Genomic DNA, 19,761 nt, shown 5'->3' with positions numbered 1-19,761 from the left:
GAATTGCTACAACTGAAACTGAAACAGTGGCTCAAACTGAAAATTTGACAAATATAGGGTTGTTGTCTCTGGTGGTTTGAGTTTGTTTGGGGGTTTTTGTATGTTGGTTATACTTTGTTGTTAGTGTCTGGTTGATTTTCTTTGCTTCCTCAAAGCAAAAAGGGATGGGAAACTTCCACCACAGTTGAAGCAGCTCAGGGGTAGCCACAGAGAGAAAATAAACTTCCTAACCTGCCCCTGTTACTACTGAAACACACGCCAAAATGCACCTGTTTTGAAAAAATATTTTACTGGTGAAGACAGTATTTATATGAATATGTTAGTATTTTAAACCAGTATTTCAAGTTTACAGCTTTGCTGTGTCTATGTATTATGCAGTACAAACTTTTAAAATTTAATGCTTCCTGAAGACAATAGTAAATTCAAATAAAATAGGAAAAATGTAGAAGAGAATCCATACAGTTACCTGGGGTCTTTTATGGGACATACCCTTTTTTTTTTTTTCTCAAAGTCTGCAAGAACCAGGACCTTTATCATAAGCTCTTTCCAAAACTTATTTAGATAAAGTGATCTATTTGTTACACCATTCATCATTTCCAGCTCTGCACCTATGACAGGGCACTAGCCTGGCCCTGCCAAAACAGTAAGGTGGGTAATCAGATAATTAGATTTTCCCCTAAATTACTCCTTGCATATGTTTAGACCTCACTGAAGGACTTCCAGGTGATTAAAGGACTAAATAAAACCTCAACTGAAAACAAAACAAAAAATCCAAACAACAACAATAAAACTAGGAAAAAACCCTTTAAACTTTGGTGCTTTTTTATGCTTAAGAAAATTGTGAAACAATTTTCCACTCTCGTAGTTTTTTCCTTTAAAAATTTTAAAATTAATGAGAGAACTCAAGGAGTCTTTTGTATGAGCACATGCTCCCCTTTCCTCTAAAACTATATTTCCCAAAATTTTCACAAATTTTGCATATTCTTCTTTGTAGTGTGAGAAGCTGTAGAATGTAGAAAGCCATCAATATGCACAATGAACAGGGCCTGGTAAGGAAACTGCTGCAGTCACATTACAATTTCTGAAGAACTACACTTTTGTTTAAATAACTACACTGTCTTAACTAGGAGGTAGATGCTGCCTAAAGTGAATGCATTCTTTTCTATGTCAGTGGACCAGTTACATACACATGATCAATCACTGTGACTCAAATGCAAGAGAACTGATTTACTGCTGTGAATTGCAAAGTTATTAAAACATTTCAACAGAAGCCCCTGACCATCATTCCATTATAAAATTGTGGGCTTTGTCTTACAGGACTAGATTTCTGACCTGCATTTGAGAATGCTTTAGTGACCAATGTAAAAAGCTGGAAATGGTGTTTAAACATTCTGCTCAAATCTTTCAAGAAGATGTCTGCAGAGCCAAAACAATACAAGTTTTGGCCTTCCTGTGGTATTTTGACTGCCAACAAAATGAAAAGCCATAAAAAGACTTTGATGTTTTCAATTATTTAAGAACACGAAATAAAAAATAAACCTTCCAAGGACTAACATCATTATATCTTTTGAGGACGCACAAACCCAAATAAGGTACTGTTCACCACAGAGAGGCTTTTGAAGGAAGCTACTAAATATTAACAGAAATGACAAAACATCTGAAATACAAACAACTAAAAATCTGCTCATTGGAGCCAATGTCTTGATCTGTTCCCAGCACTTAAGTGGCACATGTGGACAGTAAGAGTTTGTGACTTCTCTGCTGGACACAAAACATCTAGTTGAAATTAAAGCCCCACATATAACTACATAAAAAACAGCAGTCTCTGTGCATCAGCATTACATTGGGACCACATGTCCCTGCAGCCAGCCCTCGTAAGGTCAGCAGTGCTCCAGCACAGGTACAGGGAGCGGCACTAGTACCACCTCCACCATGAAGGGCAGCCTGCTCCAAGGGCAGAGGTTCTAAGGTCAGTAGAATACAAAGAGATTTAGATGGTATCTGTGGATGAAATAAAAACTTTATCCTGGATTCACATCTCAAAAAAGTGGACTGTGGCAGGAAATCAGCAGTATATGAGAAAACTGTGGTTTAAACATGTTTCAAAATGGCTTTTTGTAGTCTCTTTGCTAACTCATGCTTTCTTCTTCCCTAGACCCCCCACGACAAGTGTTATCCCATGCAGGAATGTCCTGAGAAGATGTCCTAAGGTGTTCTCATTGGCCCCTTTTAACCCCTTCCTATTGGTTGTTAAGCCCTTCCTGCAACCTGTAATTAGTTACTCTGTGAATCCTCCTAAGCCTATAAATGTAACCCCCCCAACAATAAACTCTCTCTTGCCTCCTCTCCACACCAGTGTGCTGTCTCTGTGCCGGCCATGGAATCACGTGGGTGGTGGAAGGAGGGGAGGGCACCTCTCCCCTCCAGGCTCAGGACCTGAAGAAACCTCTGATGCTGGAGTTCCCTTTCCCTATCCTTCAAGACGTTGGAATGGTTCCACAGATGGAAATGGAACTAGAACTGGGCCGCCCCACACCAGGGGGGGAAAGAGACCCAGAGTGGACACAGTTTTAAGACTGTACATTTGTGTCACTACCATCTCCACAAAAACCTCTCTAAAAAAGGGTGATTTCTTGAGTGTCCTATGCAGCTATACAAGCATCCAGATGGAAAATGAATTAGCAATTGATGTCACTAATTAGAAAAGTTGATTTGAAGGAAGCGAACATTATTGACAGAAGTAGGTTGCAAGCTTTGTTCTCTATTGAAATCTAAACTGTCATTTCAACGAAGGCAAAAGGGCTTTTCTAATAAACAACCTGCACTGAAGACTAATTAGAAGCCACAGGTATTTTGTGTGTATTTCACAAACAGTGAATGGCTGCTTTCAAATAGATAACTGCAAATGGCTCAGCTTGTACAGGTAAAATTAAGGAGTCACTAGCATACCCTTTATTGTCATGTTATAGGAGCCTGTCCCAGTGCTGCTCACCTGAACAGGCAGAGTGGCATGCAGTCATTCCCAGAGAGACTGTCTCTACTGCTCTGCATGCACCCCACTGGAATAAGATGCGTATCTTGCATTGGCTACATATTTAGATGTTGGATTCCTTAACTTTCATTCCTCAAAAGTATATCACAGAGGAGATTATTTTTTGCACCTGCACCTCTAATTGTAAGTATAATTCTTGACTCTCTTTTGTTTCTTTAAATTAGTCAAACAAATGGTTATTATCTGATACAACATAACAAAGAGAAAACAAAAACCCAACAGTGCTGGAAGCTACACGCTGTGTGCAAAGCAGGACCAACACACTGTGTAAATGCATACAAGTGCTAAAGAGCTTTCATGATAAAACAAGTAAGGGACAGCTTGTTTTAGATCATGGACTATATTCAAATTGCTTGCTATTTATATAGTTTTCTTTATTTAAATTAAAACTTCTCATTTGATCATGAAAAGATTTGCATAAACAACATGCTAAATGCCAGTTGATTATTATAACACACCAAAAAATAACAATACAATAGTTGTTTACAAGAGAAACTATTTGCATTTGGCCCCTTAAAACGAACAAAACTGAATCATATAGAAAATGACCAAGTTTTTTGGCCTCTAGCAACTTATATTACTGTTGTTTTAATCAAAGTTTCTTTAATGTTATAAATATGCAACATTTAAAACTGTGGAGTAGCATATGACTCCTTGAAACTCTCAAGTTTGTTTTAACAGTGAGACCTCATAACCACAATGTCTAATGAGTCGTGATAAAGTGCTTCTTGGTCTTTAAACAAACTCTACTAGCCTAGCCACTGACCTATTTTCAAAGTTTAACCAATTCAGCTTGCACATAAACCAAAAAGTCTACTACTCAGAGGGCAAAGAACATGACCTTCCATTAATATGCTATTTTCCAAAAATGAAAAAAAAAAGTAAAAAAAAAAAAAAAGTGGAATGAAGCTGCATTTGAAACACAGTTAATTAAAAATGCACCTAGCAGCATGCGTTTAAAAAATAATAATAAAAAAAATCTGGTTATTGGCACTAGTATCCACCCACACCAGAAAGGGCAGTCTGCTCCGAGAGCAGAGGTTCTAAGGTCAGTTGAATGCAAAAAGACTTAGATGTTATCCAAAGATGAAGTAAAAATTTTATCCTGAATTCACTTCACTGTGTAGACAGTTTTAGACTGTACATATATCTCAGTGTCATTGCCACAAAAGCTTTCTAAAAAATAGCAATTTCCTGAGTGTCCTGTGCAGCGATACAAGTATCCAGATGCAACACTAATTAGCAATGTTTACAACGAATTGGTAGATATTAACTTTCCAAACAAGAGATTTTCACTTGAAGGAAGGAAGGAAGGACTATTTACTTGTGATTTCTGAACAGTGAATTCTACCTGTAGTAGAGCAAGTAAAACTATGAAACATAATTTATATTTCTCTTGCATCTATCTTTGGTTTTTTCTCCATTGTCATCCCCCACCTTACTACATTCTCATTACAAGGTTTGCAATGAATTTAAGGTTGTTTGTCTCAACACTTCAACACTGTGATGTATAGTAAATTATTTATTATTTTATTGTAATTTATTTTAAAATAAAATTTCTAGTAACAAATTACTGCTGAACAGTGTCAATTTGGTTTAAAAATTTAGGTAGGACTCCACTAGCGGTAACTATGATTTCTGTTGAGTATTTTTCAGAAGTATTTGGACAAACATTTTGCTTTTAATTTCCCATGCAAACCATGGTCCTTATTTAGGCTATTTACTTCAGATCTGCATGAAGCTTCACAATGATATCTTGATATTTATCTGCACAGTTTTTTAAGCTCTTTGTGAAGAAAAATACTTGTTTTGCTACTGTAAGGGAACAGAACAGCAGCAGCATTACATCAGTTTATACCAACAGGTTCTGAATATCACTTCTTATATGCATGGTAATAAACTGTACACTTAATATCATCTGAGTGTAATTTTTAAAAAGGTGTGAGAAACAACTGTGCTCTATCCCTGTCAACTACTTATTCCTTCTTTTTACACTAGAAGAGCAGCTTTATATGTCTTTTCCACCTTGTAGAAAATGGCTAACCCACCAGAATATTTTTGCCATATCAGCAACGGAAAGGAGGTGTCATAGGTAAAAATATTGCTTCTCAACACATCTAAATTTTGTGAGCAGTCACTGATATTGCTTGGCAAAGCAAGTATTTGAATCCTCATATTGCATGAACCAAATAATATTTGGAAGAACTAAAGAAGTTTCCGATCTGCCTGTTGTGCTACGTAACACCTAAACCAGCAGTTTTTCCATAGTTATTTCAGTACCTTTTGCTGGTGCGAGATATGAATAAAGTAGGAAGACAAAGAATAAAGTCAGAATTGATGGCTTGAGCACATATTCTAGCATTTAGCAAAAACAGTTCATAAAAAAAAAAAAAAAGGCAGGTTGAAATACTACCTCTACTATCTTGTAATAAAAGCTCCCTAGGAAAAATCAGGTTTCAACAGCTTCATGGCACCTCCCCTTTAATGCATACCAACACTAGAAACGTGGATTTGAGCTCAGAAGTGAAGGGTTGACAGACTGATTTTAACTTCTTCAGAAAGGTCATTCATCCTACTCTACAGTGGTATGAAGGACACCAAATTTGGTGTAGTATGTGCACTATAAGCGCTACTTGGGATTATAAAATATGGAAACAATCCTGGTTTCTTGAAAGCAAAGATAAAACTTAAGATGGGGGGGAAGAAAGCAGTCATTTCCGTCTTTGGATTACAGGAAGAAGTCTCACTATATAAGGTGATTTAAGCAGTCAGTAATTGACCATTATGCAGTGCACAGACTGATGTCAGTCATGACCTTAAAACTATTTAACTGTCTTTCCTTTAATGGCCTTCATATTAGTTGCATTAGTTGTCTTCACCTGGCAACTTTTGATGTAACAATGTTTGTCTAGTGTTCATCAGTTGTGATTCCCTTACAGTCATGTACTCGGTTGCTCTAAGACCCCCTCTAGGGCCCCAGATCTCGCTCAATGCTTTCTTCTACAGATGCAGGTGTGAAATGCTGACTACTCCTCTCTGCCCCAATCCCCCTAAAAATATAATGTGAACGGAAAAAAAAACCAATCAACCACCAATCTCCACTTCAGAATGGAAAACAATTCATCTGCATCATCTAAACTGAAGAAAAATCAGTATAGACAGTGTGAGAAAGCGGGTTGTTGCAAAATTGGACACGAGTTGGCAATGTGCACTTGCAACCATATCCTGGGCTGTATCAAAAGTAGCATAGTCAGTGAGTCAAGGGAGGTGATTCTCCTGCTCTGTTCTGTTCTCATGAGACCCCGGCCTGGAGTGCTGGATCCAGCTCTGGGCGCCCCAGCACAGCAAGGGTACCGACCTGTTGGAGTAAGTTCAGAGGAAGACTACCAAGTTGATTAGAGGGATGGAGCACTTCTCCTATGAGGAAAGTCTGAGAGAACTGCGACTGTTCCACCTGGAAAAGAGAAGGCTTTGGGGTGACCTAATTGTGGCCTTCCAGTACCTGAAGGGAGGCTTAAAGGAAGAGGGAAAGGGACTTTTTACAAGGGCATGTAGTGACAGAACAAGGGAGAATGACTTCAAACAGAAAGAGAGTGGGTGTAGATTAGACAGTAGGAAGAAATTCTTCACTATGAGAGTGGTGAGGCACTGGAACAGGTTGTCCAGAGAAGCTATGGTTGTCTTCAAGGCCAGGTTGAATGCAGCTTAGAGCAATATGGACTAGTGGAAGGTGTCCCTGTCCATGGCAGGCGATTGGAACTGGGTGATCCTTAAGGCCCCTTCCAACCTAAGTCATTCTACAATCCTATGAAAATTGAAAGATTTAAGGATTACTGGCAAAACAAACTTTCCTGTTTTTTTGTTTTTTCAGAAACACACAAAATAGTAAAGGATGTTCCTCATCTTCATATCCTGTTCTGCTGACTAATAAACAGGTACTGAACTCTCAGCTCCTCTGTGCATTGGCACAACCTTTTGCTAATGCATGGTCGGCATTTATACACTACAGGAGTACAGGCAAGCATTAGCCAAAAACCTCTAGGGATCTTACAGCTGGAGGTTCACACCAGAAACACAGAAGTCCTTCTCAAAAGATGCAGCAGACAGCACTGTAGAAAAAAACAAACAAACAAACAAACAAAAAAAGCTTCAAAATCTGTTAGGAAAGCAGTTGGAAATTGTTGGTACTGCAACTCACTTACTTTGTTCATGAATGTTCAAATGTTCAGTTACTGAACATCTGAAGTGTTGTTTTATCCTGAAGCTTGCCTGTGATGTTCTAAGCAATTCACAGGCCACCTGTTCAGAGTGCAGCTTTGGGGAGAGGGAAGGTTAGAACCTCAAATCAGAGAACACAGGAACGAGGAAAATTACTCTTTGTCTCTTGGGGAAGGGAGCCACTTGGCTCATGTGTCAGAGCTTTTTTCCTCTGAGGGATGAAAACATACTTGAGAAACAGTCATCAGATTTTATTCTCATTGCTAGAACAGCTGTATTGGAAGTAGCAACCTGAAAGTAGGAGGAAAATCACAAAAGGTGAGAAGAAAGTAGAGTTATAAAGTTTTAATACATTTATTTTTTTGGTAAAAATACCATACTGCAAAATTACTAAGGAACAAGTAATTTTGCTATAATTAGTAATACATACAACATGCAAAAGGCTTGGAGGTAGCAGAGAATATCCATCAGTTCACAATATATGCAGCTCTTTAAACTGCTGAGCAAATTGGTTCAGCAGATATCTTCTGTTATTAAGGCATAAGTACATATCGTACAAACCCCAGATGGCCAAGTTATATTACCAATTTTTATATGGCTGATAAAACCCAATGTTTAAAAAACTATATTTTTTTTACTGCTTTAGCATAATTCTTATTGTATCTTAATCCCAGGTACCCAAAAATAAAAAAAAAAAAAAAAAAGAAAAAAAGGAAAAAATTAGCTTCTATTACCCTAAAAATAATACTGCTTTTCTGATCAAGATGTTGTTAGCCAAATCTGAATATTCTTTTTATTCTTTTTCTGCATTACTCTCGCTCTGTTATATTGTCTAGGAAGGTCTTTTTTGGGTAAATAAGAGACAGGGAATATTTTTTTCTGCTAATATGATCTAAACAAATAAAATAAAGAATTCTGATACTACAAGAACACACTGTTCCCTGGTATGTGGTAGCTTTATTAGTAACAATTATGAGAATAAGTTACACACAAAAATCATTTAAGAGAGATTAAAGGCTTATGCTAAACTTATAAAAGCTATGACCTAAAGGCTAACCTTCAGATATTAAAAAAGCTTCCAAAAGGTAAATAAGAACATGCTATAATATGGACGGATAAGCACTTCATAAACTTTAGGTAGAAGAAACATATCACTTTTGTTTTGTTCCATTAGAATAGAAATTAGAAACACAAATGGAAAGAGAAATCATAGTTCTCAGCCTTGATAGACTCCAGTAGAACACCTTCCTCTGAAACTACTCTTTATCCTGTACCTTTTCTGTAGATGGAAGAGGTACAAATGCTTGTGCACAAGACACAGCAGTATTTGTACAGTAAAAATGAAACAGCTCCTCAATCACTCTTCTCAGTGGATATAACTTTGCTAATTCAGCCAATCAGGCTATAGGTTTCTATGCCAATGGACTTTTTCTGCTTTTAAAGACCCAGAAAGAAAGCTTGAGTAATTGCAAAATTATACTCTGAGGAAACTCCAGAACATCCAGCCCAAAAACTGACTTTATTTCCTTGCCTGGTAACCAGACTTGAAGAGTTCAGCACGTGGCCCCCATGCTCTGAAACACCACTGTGAGCGCAGCAGCAAAGCCTCGCTCCTTCTACTATGGACAGGCTGGCAAGTTTCCACCTGCATTAAGGAGATGAAGCAGTGTGTGAAGAACACTTTCACCACCGTGTTTGAATGATAAGCACTGCTATGTACTGTTAAAAGTATTCACCAATACTAACCTACTTTTCCCTCAGACCTCTGAAATAGGGAACTGTTGAAGGAGGAGAGCATCAACATCCAACACTTGCTGTCACTTAACAGTTAACTCATCAGAGAGAAGAATGTTTTCAAGGCTGGTAAATGCTTAAAAGGCAGGTTACCATTTTTTTCTACTTCAAAATCCCATAATAAGACCTCCCAGAATAATTCAATACAACAAAGAAAGACGCTTTCATTAAAGCACATTGCTCTTCTTTGGTCATAATTTATGCCTTATTACTCATGATCATTATAACATACTACCCACAGAACCATGCAACTTTATAACTGTGCTTTATACAAAATAACAGGATAATTTTGTACTTAAAAAATGTACAAGGGAAAAAAACTGTGATCCTGTATTGCACCTCAAAATCAAATGGGCGATAATGAAAAAGAAAAGCAGCTACGACTGTTTTACCTGGGTAAAATACTAGAAACTGTATAATTTATTTCATTTAACAATTACAATCCATTTATTGCCTCTCTTTTATTTTTTTAAATCAGATTACATATAAAAAGAGATTTCAATTTCATTCAGGCACATTGTAGAGCATGTGGAGTTCTACAACTTGCAACTTTACGGAAACCTTGAAATTATTTTTTTTTTCTATTTCTTAAAAGACATCCTTTTCACATAGAAGATGATTAACCGTATTGTTTTATCAGTTCAAAGATTTTTTTTTAAAAGTATTAAAGGATTTTCAAAAAGTAGTCTGAGTTTTGAACACACGAAAAAAAGTTGGTGAGGTTTTTTTCCAAAGCGTAAGGTATAAGGGAGGATGAGGGGACATGTTTTTTAATTAGATTTATGTTTTGTTAGTTTTGTCTTTAAAAAAGCATGGAGTCCCTGTTTAAAAAGCCCTGATTACTAAAGTTGTCTTAAGTGTTTCATTTGCATCAGTATTTTGCTACCGCTGTTGTTTTTAACAACAGGATAATGCTCTTTCTAGACATTCTTCACATAAAGCCTGTTGTACTTTATGTCCATTTATTTTGCCGTTTGATTCAAAAAAAAGTCACATAAACTGCTGGAAATCAAGACTTCAAATATGATTACAGCATTCCATATAGTAGATCAATAATGCAAAAATAACATTGTATAGAAGAAGAGCATCAAATTTAACCCTATTCCCCAGTGCAAGTAAGAAGAAAGATACATATGAAATTCCTATAAATCTTTTAGATACTCACAGAATATTCATTACTATGGTATCAAAATTCAAGTTCCATAGCACATTTCAGACGTGAAAAATAATAGAAATATCACATTAAAGCTTATCAAGCTTTCAACCAAAATGTGCAATGCCTAGATGGAAGAAAATGACAGAACTGACTGAGTTCAGGTCTTATGTTTTCGCCATCCAAATTCTGACGGCTTAAACTGTAAATGTGAGAGGAAAGGTAGATTACATTATAGTAAAATAAATTTAAGGGTAGGCTTAATACTCTTCACTGGTGGTGATCATGACTTTAACAGACAGCTTTTAGTTTAAAAATCTGTAGTTCAAAATGAGGTAGATGAAAGTATATGAGGGATAAGTAGAGTAAAATGAGTCCAAGTGATACGACTGCTGCCTGAGAAGGGATAAATTAGCTGTAACTACCAAAAAACCACAAGGAGTCTTCTGTATAAGAAAAAGCCTAATTAGAGATGGTAGATTTCTTGTCACCAATAACTACATCAAACAAGGTACCAATTACACACAGAGACAGAGGAGCTGACGGCTGTGCAATCCTTTCCAAAAAAAATTATTTGCTTTTAAAGCAAAACACCTATAAATTAATGAAAATGATGAGACATTCAACAATCCTGAACAAACTGAAGTACATGCTAAAACCATAACAACTGCAGGGTTACCTCTAAGACTGGCTTCTACATGCAAGATATCTCGGGGGTAAAAGGAAAACTAATGATTACCTATGTGGAATTGCATTTCAACATATTTCAATAAAATCAATAAAGATCAATACTATTTACCAGCTATTCCTCAGATACTCTAGTGACAAGGAACTGTGTTTATAGTTTAGTGACCATGATAAGCCAAACATTAATGACCATCTCTTTCCAGGAAAAACAAATCATTTTTGTAACAGAGTTTGTTTCTCCAAAGGTTTCTAATAGCAATTGTAAATGTATAATTTTAATCTCATCTTGTGGAATTTGTGCTGAAGTTCACTTTGTACATGCAGCCAAACTAAAGATTTTTCTGCCCTGTGACCTGAAAACATTTCTCACAAAGAGGCTACCATCTTTCTTTATAAATCAGAGTGTAAGCCACCAAAGTGAGACAGCTGAAGACTTCCTAATAATAAATATATCCATAAATTGTCCATATTATAGTTGCTTCTTCCCAAGTACAATTTATGCATGGGTGGCTTGTTTGTTTTTATTTTCTTTCATGTTTTACCTTTGCTTAGTTCTCTGTCCTGTTTGAAGTAGCTTTACTGGCTTCTTAAACATATTGCCTTTTCAGAAGCTTATAGAAACATAAGAGGACTGTACTGCCTCTGAAAGGAATCCAATGAGCTCAGACTGTCACTTCCAGCAGTGGCCAAAAGTAAATGCCCAGGTAGTAACATAAGTGATTCCCAAGTATACCCCACCTATTTCCCCACCTCCAGACATTTGACACAATCATGGAGCCACATGTGGTGGTGGCTTCTCTGTGTGGTATTACCTCCATCTCCTAAAATCTCTCTGCAATTCTTTCAGTTTCCCTCACAATCCCAAATAAGTTTACACCATCAGCAAACCTTGCAACTCAGATGCTCTCCAATGTTCACCTGAATGAGAATTTCTAATGTCAGTTAACCAATTTTTGTAACATCAGCTATAATAACATCACAGGAATACAAAATGAAAAAACATCCTCAATACAAAGTGGTTTGGTTTTTTTCCCTCAGATCTCAGTGAAAACTCTAGTCTCTGAGTTGTGAGGTTTCCACAAGTGTCAGAATGAACACATAGTGGAAACAGACAGTAGTAAGGAAAGAATGCCTAGAAAAAATGGGCAAGAAATACTCAAGTCTTAATCTGCTTTGCCTTGCAGCCATTCCATCTGCTGACCTGTTATAGCACTGTCGTTTCTGAATCGAGTCCACCCAGAGTGAGGATGATAGAAAAATGTAAACGGCATAAGACAGAAAACAAATTAACAACAAATAAAGCTTTTTTTTTTTACTTATGGAATTAACTGTTTCAGATTCCAGATCTAATTGAACATCCCTATATTAGGGAGAAAAAGATTATGTTTTAGCAGCAAAAGGTAAGAGCAATATTCTAGTAATGGGTAAATTACTACAATGTGAGAAAGGTATGCAATAGAGCTTAGAAATCACATTTTTATTCTGTAAGAAAACGTGTCACAAAGGGACAACCCCATTGCCGTGAAGAAGAATGGTCTATTTGTTACTATTTTCCTATACATAGAGATTTTATTGACTGGATATTAGATATTGAGAAAGACAAAGATCTGAGTCTACACTGAGCTCTACGCAAAACTGCGTGTGCCAGTAGACACAGAAGGGCTCAAGCAAATGTCCTGCAGGAGCAGAGAAACACAGGGGAATGAGTAGGACTGACTGGGGGTGTCAGATGGTAAAAACCTGTATTCACGTCTGGAAAGTTTCTTTTGTCTCTTTCTTCTACCTTAATATTCCAAGGTTTTCAGAGCAAATTAACTTTTTAAAAATCAGAAAACTACAAGAACACAAAGAAGGACATCTTAAAACCTGTCTCTATGGGACATTTGTTGGTTTTCACTATCGGTAAGCCTTCAGTCGACCTTTTCAAGGTCTTGTGTACAACCTGTATAGTGGCTTATTCTGCAAGAAATTAAGTAATATGCCATTGGTAGGGTTCAGGAAAACAAAGTTAATGACACAGTTGTGTTATTGCTTGCTGGACTGCCTCTTGGACCTTCCCAAATGCCACTGAATACACATCTTAATACAGCTGCATCGTGTGTGTGCCCATAAATATGCAGAAAGTGTTAGAGAAATATGAACAAGTAAATACCAAATTCCCAGCGGGAATTCTGCTGCCTAACTCTTAAATTCATGGGAATCTCCCTCGTTTCAAAGAGTTGACACTTCCTTAAGCTAAAAGACCTTAAAGATTAGCACCCTGAAGAATGGTAAGATATAGAGCAAGGACAGACACAAAAGGGCAGGAAGCATTCTTGTGGTAAGAGGGGAGGAAAATTACATAGTGAAAGGCCATGAACAATATATCATCAGATTTTAAGTGTTCATCACGACAGCTCTTTGACTTAAGGAAAGTAGAAATCAGCGCACGCTCCAGTGTGGAAGGGAGGGGAAGTGGCTGCTGCTAAGCAGGTACCCGCACACCAACTGAATGTTAAATTTCTCTATTCAATAAAGAGACAGAATTTGTCGCCTTGTCCCCCTGTTGGCAACTGTTGCGAACAGGAAGCACAGCCACTACCAGGAAAGGCAGAAACAACTTAAAACTCTCGAGATCAACAGCTCGGTACTTGTATGATATTTACAGGGGAATGTTGCCAAGACATTGACCTCCAACAAAGCCAAGAGTGTGTGAATCAGTAAGGTTCAGCATAATCTCCTCGTAAAATCCAATGGTGAGTCACCAGGCACAAATAGCTTCCTGCTCGTTTTGCGAACAATGAAGAGGCAGGAAAGGGATGAATGAATGAATAAATGGTTTGTATATTTCTTTTCTCTGAAATGCTGGCTCTGAAGAGAACACAGGCAGACAGAAAGCAGGAGCGGGTGCACATGGATGTCACACATGGAAAAGGGTAAAGAAAAGGGTCAGAGAGAAAAGAAATAAATTTAATACATGGTTCCAGACAGAAAGAATAGTGTCTTCTTAAGAGAGTCTGTTTCTCAGACATATTTTCAGCTCAATATTGAGAGTTGCTCTATATTTTTGGGCCTGAATGAACAATGTCATATGTTCTCCATTGTAGAGCTTTTAAAATCTTTCTTGCCTAAAAGACAATCATAGAATACCTTGGGATGGAAGGGATCTTTAGAGGTCATCGAGTCCAATCCCCCTACAATAAGCAGGGACATATTCAACTAGACCAGGTTGCTGAGAGCCCCATACAACCTGATCTTGAATGTTTTCAGGGATAGCACATTCACTACCTCTCTGGGAAACATGTTCCAGTGTTTCACCACCTTCATCATCAAAAGAAAAAAAAAAAATCTTTTCCTTTTATCTAATCTAAATTGACCCCCTTCCAGTTTAAAATCATTACCCCTTGTCCTATCGCTACAGGCCCTGCTAAAAAGTCCCTCTCCACTTTTCTTGTACTTTAAGTACTGAAAGGTCACAAGAAGGTCTTCCTGGAGCCTCCTCATCTCCAGGTGGAAGAGTCCCAACTCACTCAGTCCTTCCCCACAGGAGAGGTGCTCCAGCCGCTTCATGATATTCACTGCCCTCCTCTGGACCCACTCTAAGTCTGTACTTTCTGAAGTCTAGAATGTCTTTCTTCAACTATTACAACTATTCTGGACTTTCAGATAAAAGTATTTAAATGACCGTGCATATCATAAAAAACTTTATGAAGTTATGACTGGACAAAAAAACGCAGTTGTACATATCCATATATCGAGAATTAAAAAAAATGTAATCTGTGCTTCCTAAAGGTAAAGAATCAGAGGGTCTATAAAATCCTTTAAACTTTGATTTTAAGGCATGAAAAGGACCCACCAGGAATCCACATACAAAGCCACTTTCAGTGCCATGTGAGAAAATAATTATTTTAAAGGACAATTTTTCCTTATGAAGAAGTAAAAGGCAAAATTTCCCTTAAGCTCATGCCAGCTGTACAGCCATTGCTGTACAATTTTCTATGAGATCTGCTAACATCTCACAGGTAACTTACTCATTTTTCAGTTCATTGCTTGGCTAGAGATACCTAAATTAAATCTGGACATGCCACGTCCTTGGAGTCATCTGTTTATACTGGGAGAGTGTCAGGAAGAGATCTGCTTTCAAAGACAGCAGTGTCAGCAGATGCTGTTGTAATTATGGTATCAGCCTGACTTTCACCAGGAAGATGATCCAGTCCTTGTTTCAACATACTGTTCCTGCAAGGCCTTGAGAAAGTCTCTTTACCACTTTACACTCCACCTTTGAAGAGGATTCAGGTTATAGAAATTATATCAAGAGCCCAGTTTAATCAAGTTGCACCTAGATTCAAATTAATCAGGTTTCCCAAAAGGGATTCCCATTTTTTAAATGTATATTTTTACTTCTGAAAAAGATAAAAATTTAAATTAATATTTTTAAATGTTTATTATTGCTTCCTGCTGTAAACGTTTTGAGCAATTCTGAAACACTTAAAATGCTTTGGCATGTAGTCAAATAATATGAAAAATGAGAATTAATTTCTATCATTTTCCTTTTTCTATTGTCAAAATGCAAGTTTTCTGCGGTTTGTCATTTTCTGGGAATGGCCAGTTTTACTAATCACAGATATCTACAGAAAGCTCATTTGGCTATTCAGAATTCCCTTGTGTTCCATAAAAGGCAATTAAAATAAAATTTCATGTTAAGATGTCTATCTCATCAGATGCATGGATGATTCATTTCTGCTTTATTACTTCAATGTCCAACTGGAATAAACTTAGTTTAGGATAGTAGAAATGATGAAGGAAACAAACCAAAAAAGGATGGGTAAAGGAAGGGGGTGAAGGTAACCAATACTTTTATCTCGGAAATATAAATGTCTGTTAAGAGCTACAGGAAGCATTTACATATAAATACAATCATCTTTAACTTTCCCTGTTTTTGCCAGAAATTCAGAGGGAAGAGACCTCAGCTCCAGGAACAGAAAGCCAAGAAAATATAAAACTGCACTGCTTCATGCAAAGTTATGCCTTTGCATAACTACGGTGATTTATATTGGAGGAGATGAAGTCACAGTCAAGAATTCAAAGACTAAAACTGAGAGTAAAGTACTTATTTTGCAATCAAAACCAGAAGTTTTCTTCTTCAGTGAATCTGTGCCTCTGCCCACCATGGCAGAGAGGTGTTCCAAGGCATGTATATTCCTCCAGATTTGTGCCAGTAAAAGTGATGTGACATTCCAGAACTATTTTTTAAAAATGCATATTAAAAAAGAAGAATGACTCCCAACTATCAAAGGAAAATAAAAATCTAAGGGTGTTTCTCATATGCAACAAATTCCACATAATAATGTTTGATGTGCAGTTATTGGCAGTACACAACACAAGTTGTTCTGTCTTACAAGAGAACAGATGATGCTTTCAGTATTTTAAGCTGCATTTCATATCTATTACTGTACTGAAAGGCATAAATCAAATTACACTACAATCACCAAAACTTGTCCTTTGAACCTCTAACCATTCAATAATGAGACATTGCCAATCTCACATACAACAGAAATTATTTCCTCCCTATAAGTTATAGCCTGAAGTTGGAAAGCAGGGTTATCTTTAGAAGAGACCCATAAATTACACTGTGCTTTCTGTAAATCTTCAGGAGTGAATCTCAGGCAGGGAATGGGGAACAGATACTAAATAACTTCCTTGAAAACACCTTACCAACTTGTGGCAGAGGTAGGGATGCAAAGAGCTTTTTTTCTCACCACGGTGCCTATCACCTGGACTACAGCAACCCTTTTTTTAAATTCTTCCATGCTTTGTATTTTCTTGTCACTGTACATGTCACTGAGGCATGGGGTAATCAATCACAAGACTAAATAAAGAACACTGTCAAAATACACTGTGCAGCTTACACATAAAGCAGAACCCCTCAGAATCACTATGATACTGTTACTGTACTGCTCAGAATTGGTACATTTAGGTTTTGATTCAGAAGGACAGTGGTATATGTTAAGAGCATAACAGGACTATTATTAGTGGCAGGATTGATAGGAGAGCAAAACCCTACATGTCACTCATGCCCAAACCAAGTCTTCAGGTAAGTGCACAAGATACATTCTCTCCCCATAGGTAAGAGCTTACCTTGGATCTTCAACATGCATTTCATTCCAGGCTTGCATTGGCCCTTGGGAATATGCACTGTGGTACCGCAACAGCAGGTTGTGGGGTGTGCCCCTGCTGCAGGCAACAGCAGGGCACCCAGCACCAAAAAAACATCTGAAGAAGGATCATTTGTTTTGCAGTGTCTTCCTCAGGATGAGTACCAACCCATGGCCACCCAGGAAGCCCTGCCAGTCTTGGTCATGCCAGATCTGCAAAGTATCCCCATCATTATACCTGCCCCACCCCCCCTCCCTCCCAATAGGGGACTGCTCAAAAAGCTTTGTCCTTGCCTTTAGGTCTGATCAACTACAAAGAAGAGAAAGAGAGGTGCAGCTAGAGTAATGCATGAACCCAAAAGCTAACAACTTCTCCCAGGTCTTACAGCATAAGGCTATGTCTGTGCTATTAAAAAATACTCACAGTAGATCTACTTTGAAAGAAAAGTGGAGACACCACCTGATGAGGGGAGCAGAAGAAGCCACATAAGAAGCCTGAGCAGTGGACTGCTTTAGTAATAGCCACATGGTGCCCCTGGACAGCTGGTCCCTGGCCATACAGATGGGATATTGCCATAAAATATATTTAGTAAAGCACACTGACACCATGTCTATAATGTGAAAAACAGAACTAACAAGCTGCAGACAAAAAGCAGCCAATTACAATTAATCCAGAGAAGATATCGGTCTTAGAGACATAAGCAAAAATAGCTTAAAAATATTAGCAAAGGAAAGAGAGACGAGTACACAACGCTTATTGAATGAAATAAAGGTTGCTGTTTCCCTCCTGACATAAGCCACAACAGGTAAAAGCCCTAAAAGCAAAGGTGATCAAATTAGCCATTGCCCAAAGACTTAGTCACGTGCTAGAAAATTCCACCACTCAACACAGAGCAGACGGGTTGGAACTTGAACCACTTCTTGACAGTGACATTTCACTGTCAGTTTACAGCAACTGAAGCATAACACATGCACCAAGTGCGGCTGCATCACCTGCTCTGATGACAAGGTGACCCTTACATTAGATGTCTTTTCTAAAGAAATGGTATGGATGTTCACCATCTCCTCCTCAAACAAACTAACCTATTTCTTTATGTATAACATTGCCTGTCAAACACACAGTTTCAATCTATTTGGAAAATCTGGTTTTATTTTACTTTTGCTTGACTTCACGTTAGATATGCACATCACCTCAAAATGCACTTGCATTTGCTTGGTTTATACTACCAGACCAGCTCAGTCTGTCAAACATGTCAAAGCCGTGCCCACTTCAGGTTTGGTAACTGTGGAAGGTTTCTAACTGCTTCTTCTGTCCAAAGTGCAGCAAGCGATAGAAGAGAAGATGAAAGGAGTTATAAGTCCAAAATAAACAAAAACCCAAAACAAAAGAAAAAACAAACAAACAAGTAAACATATCCAGTAATTCCCAGAAGAATCATCTTTATAATGACATTTTCGCTTCCTGATGGTCACATTTTTCTGTTAGGAACTTCGAGAAGACTCTGAAATCTGTAGTTCACGTAAGCCACAATTAAAAACACCAACATAACACAGTCTGGGACAGGAAGCACATGACTTAATACACTTAAGGCTAAGAGGAATTTTTGAACTCTTACATTCTTCACTGGAAAGCATCCCTGTGTTCATATTTCCATGAAAAATGTTTCTCAAAAGATCAAGGACACACACTTGCAAAACAGGGAAGTGAGTGAGCTGCCACACCAAGCCCAGAAAAAGGACTTCACTGAATCTGGGCATCCCAACCAGCACCTCGCACCCTCACTGCACAGATGAAGGGGAGGAGAAGAAAGGAGTAAGTGCATCCTTCTACTCTTTTATCAAGCCAAAATGGAGACTTTTCATTTTCTATTGCCTTGTTGGAACAAAACCATAGTTTTGAAAGTGCTTTCTTAAAAGCAGTATTTTTGGTTTTCAACAAGCACTAGCAATAATTCCTTACAACATCAAGCGGCAGCTCCAAGAGGTAGGTCACATCAGCCATCTGACTTTAAATGGCAAATTGCTGATTCATTTCTGATCCACCTTGCTTGACATTCACATTCTCCCTTAACGGTAGCCTAACCCTTTTGTTTCTTCTCTGCACTTTCTTAAATAAGCTTACAGTAACTGCCCATTAGATATAATAAGTGTTAAGGATAATACTGAAGCATATTTCAATTCCGTTCATAAATCAAATGAAAGAGGCTTGTTATATTTTCTTAAAGGATTTCTTTTATGCCTGTGTTATCATTTTACTTCTACAATCAACCTACTAATTAATTTTCAAGCTTACATATGCTTTCTATCTAATGAAATACTGATAAAAAAATAAATACATGTGTAGTTTCTGAACCAGTAAAAATTGAAACCTTCACTTCCAATTTTCAAAATCACAGGTAGAAAAAAAAAATTTCTTTAGAATTGTTTTAAACAACCCACTAACTATAGATATATTTTTTAAAATTAAAAAATTTAAAAATTAAAAGTTGCCTGTACCTTATTTTTTTTAGAAGTGCTTTTGACATAGAGGCACTACCTCAAAACTTAGCAGTCAGAAAATGTACGAATTCAAAGATAAAATTGCCAAACTGGAAAAAGAATAATTCATTGAAATATTAATTTAAAAGTAAACTACCAAGAGGAGTAAAAAGGAAATTGGGAAGCACAAGGCTTTATGCTTTCTATTTTACCTGCCTTAAAAATGATTTAAGATTTCAAACAAC

At 37.4% G+C, this 19,761-nt stretch overlaps 1 protein-coding gene across 5 annotated transcripts in view; it reads right to left on the bottom strand.

Annotated features, from left to right (window-relative positions):
- Window positions 1-19,761, bottom strand: part of CHRM3 (cholinergic receptor muscarinic 3) — a 280,416-nt gene that overhangs the window by 197,624 nt on the left and 63,031 nt on the right. The gene's annotated exons all lie outside the window — the stretch shown is intronic.

This window comes from Corapipo altera, unplaced genomic scaffold (assembly GCF_003945725.1).
Source record: "Corapipo altera isolate COAL_440 unplaced genomic scaffold, ASM394572v1 2c, whole genome shotgun sequence".
In the NCBI taxonomy this organism is placed as follows: domain Eukaryota; kingdom Metazoa; phylum Chordata; class Aves; order Passeriformes; family Pipridae; genus Corapipo; species Corapipo altera.
The sequence above is the reverse complement of the archived record's forward strand: the minus strand, read 5'-3'. Positions and strand labels throughout refer to the sequence as shown.